The following is a 3,407-nucleotide window of genomic DNA, read 5'->3' as shown; positions in this document are numbered from 1 at the left end:
GTTGGGTTTAGACGAATTGAGGTAAAATTTCGAGCCGATTTCGCCCCCCGAGATGCGGCCGAAAAAAAATAAAAAAATAAAAAAAAGGAAAAAACCCATTGGCAGGGAAGCATATATTAAAATATTTATACATATTAAAAAAGCAATGCGCACGGGAACTTAGAAAATTTTCGCTTCCAAAAACAAAAGCAATGCGCACGGGGACTTGGAAAATTTTCGCTCCCAAAAACAAAAGCAATGCGCACGGGGACTTGGAAAATTTTCGCTCCCAAAAACAAAAGCAATGCGCACGGGGACTTGGAAAATTTTCGCTCCCAAAAACAAAAGCAATGCGCACGGGGACTTGGAAAATTTTCGCTCCCAAAAACAAAAGCAATGCGCACGGGGACTTGGAAAATTTTCGCTCCCAAAAACAAAAGCAATGCGCACGGGGACTTAGAAAATTTTCTGTTACTTTTACTATTGAAGATATGAGTTGGGTTTAGACGATTCGATGTTGTGGACTTAGAAAAATTTTATTATATTTGACTTGAGAGAACAAACAGTAGACATGGTGGACAGACAAGTGATCAATCTAAAAGCAATGCGCACGGGAACTTAGAAAATTTCTGTTACTATTAAAGATATAAGTTGGGTTTAGACGATTCGATGTTGTGGACTTAGAAAAATTTTATAACATATGACTTGAGAGAACAGTCTACATAGTGGACAGACAAGTGATCACTCTGAAACTCTGTTACAATTAAAAATATGAGTTGGGTTTAGACGATTCGATATGTGGACTTAGAATAATTTTTTCAAATTCAAACTTTTTAGTGCATTGGAAGAATGGTATATAAAGACAAGTGATAGCTCTCGAGCGAACTGTAAACAGTTTAAAAACAATGCGCACGAGGACTTAGAATATTTCTGTTACATATGAATTGGACTTAAGTCAACCATGCAGATAGTGGACAAACGATAACTCTTAAGAATATAAGTTGTGTTTAGATTTAAGACTGTTAAAATGACAAACAATAATATGAAAATTAATTTTGGACAAGTGATAACAATGTATTATAGACAAACTGCAAATTCTCTAAAGCAATGCGAATTTTTCAAATCCATGATGGACAAGTGATCACTATGATATATATTTTCAAGTGTAAAAACCATGACCAGAATATTCAGTCGACATACCTATATTGAATTTAGTCTTTTCATAACTATTTATAAACAAGGAATCAAAATTATTTAATTGAAATGTGCACCAATTACAATTATACATTATTTCGTCTCATTACCATAAAAGATTGATAGAGAAAATTTTTACAATCACTAAAACTTTGTGAAATGAACAAGTGCATACTTTATAGTCTTCTTAAGATAACAATGCCCACGGGATTTTAGAAAAATTTTCTCACATATATGCTCACATATTCTTGTGAGCACTGTGCAAACTATTGGACAAGTGGAGACTTTAAAAGCAATGCGAATGAAGACTAGGAAATATTCTCTAAAACATATAACTTGGACTTGTGATTACTCTCCATTTATTGGACAAGTCCAAACTATTTTAATTGTGACAATTTTCCATACTGTAGACAAGTGAAAACTCTTTCAAGAGATAAGTTGGGTTTAGATTATTAGCATCTTGGACTTTTAATCACTCTGTATATAGTGGACAAGTGCAAACTATTGGATTTTTAACAACTCTATATACCTTGGACTTGTGAACACTCTTTATACATTGGACATGTGCAAACTATTGTACTTGTGACAACTCCATATGCATTGGACTTGTGAACACTTTTAATACATTGGACAAGTGGTAACTCTATATACCTTGGACATGTGAACACTCTTTATAAATTGGACAAGTGCAAACTATTGTACATGTGACAACTCAACTTATACCATGGACTTGTGACCACTCTCTATATAATGGACAAGTGCAAACTATTTGATTTGTAACAACTCTATATACTTTGGACTTGTGATCACTCTGTATATAGTGGACATGTGACAACTTTATATTCATTGGACATGTGAACACTCTCTACATAACGGACATGTGCAAACTATTGTATTTTTAACAACCCTATATACCTTGGACTTGTGAACACTTTTAATAAGTTGGACAAGTGGTAACTCTATATACCTTGGACATGTGAACACTCTTTATAAATTGGACAAGTGCAAACTATTGTACTTGTGACAACTTAACTTATACCATGGACTTGTGGCCACTCTTTATATAATGGACAAGTGCAAACTATTTGATTTGTAACAACTCTATATACTTTGGACTTGTGATCACTCTGAATATAGTGGACGTGTGACAACTTTATATTCATTGGACATGTGAACACTCTCTACATAATGGACATATGCAAACAATTGTACTTGTGACAACTCCATATGCTTTTAATAAATTGGACAAGTGGTAACTCTATATACCTCGGACATGTGAACACTCTTTATATAATGGACAAGTGCAAACTATTTGATTTGTAACAACTCTATATACTTTGGACTTGTGATCACTCTGTATATAATGGACTTGTGACAACTTTATATTCATTGGACTTGTGAACACTATCTACATAATGGACATGTGCAAACTATTGTATTTTTAACAACCCTATATACCTTGGACTTGTGAACACTTTTAATAAATTGGACAAGTGATAACTCTATATACCTTGGACATGTGAACACTCTTTATAAATTGGACAAGTGCAAACTATTGTACATGTGACAACTCAACTTATATTATACCATGGACTTGTGATCACTCTTAATACAAATGAATAAGTGATAACTCTATATATCTTGGACTTGTGATCACTCTTTATATAGCGGACAAAAGTAAACTTTAGGACTTGTGATCACTTTGATTATAGTGGACAAGTGTAAACTATTTCATTTGTTACAACTCTATAAACCATGGACATGTGAACACTCTTTATACATTGGACAAGTTGTAAACTATTGGACTTGTGACAACTCTATAAACCTTGGACATGTGAACACTCTTTATACATTGGACAAGTTGTAAACTATTGGACTTGTGACAACTCTATATACCTTGGACTTGTGAACACTCTTTATACATTGGACAAGTGTAAACTTTAGGACAAGTGATGTCTCTGAAAGCAATGCGAACGGGGACTTAGAAAATTTTTTTCGATCGGATATGAGTTGGGTTTAGACGATTGAGAGACAATTTTTCAAAATGATCACTCGGCTACTAGCTTTGAGGAGGAAGCAATGCTTGAGAAGGAAGGCTTGTAATAATGTAAAAAAAAAAAAAATTTTTTTTTCTCAAAGTACTTGGAGCCCAGTTTAGTCTTGTGTACATCACTTGGAGAATTCTCCCATAAGACATAATGCATAACACCATGAATCGCGGTACACTTTTTTTT

This window comes from Leptopilina heterotoma, unplaced genomic scaffold, assembly GCF_015476425.1.
Source record: "Leptopilina heterotoma isolate Lh14 unplaced genomic scaffold, ASM1547642v1 Lhet_456, whole genome shotgun sequence".
Classification (NCBI taxonomy): Eukaryota; Metazoa; Arthropoda; class Insecta; order Hymenoptera; family Figitidae; genus Leptopilina; species Leptopilina heterotoma.
This window is presented reverse-complemented; position numbering follows the sequence as displayed.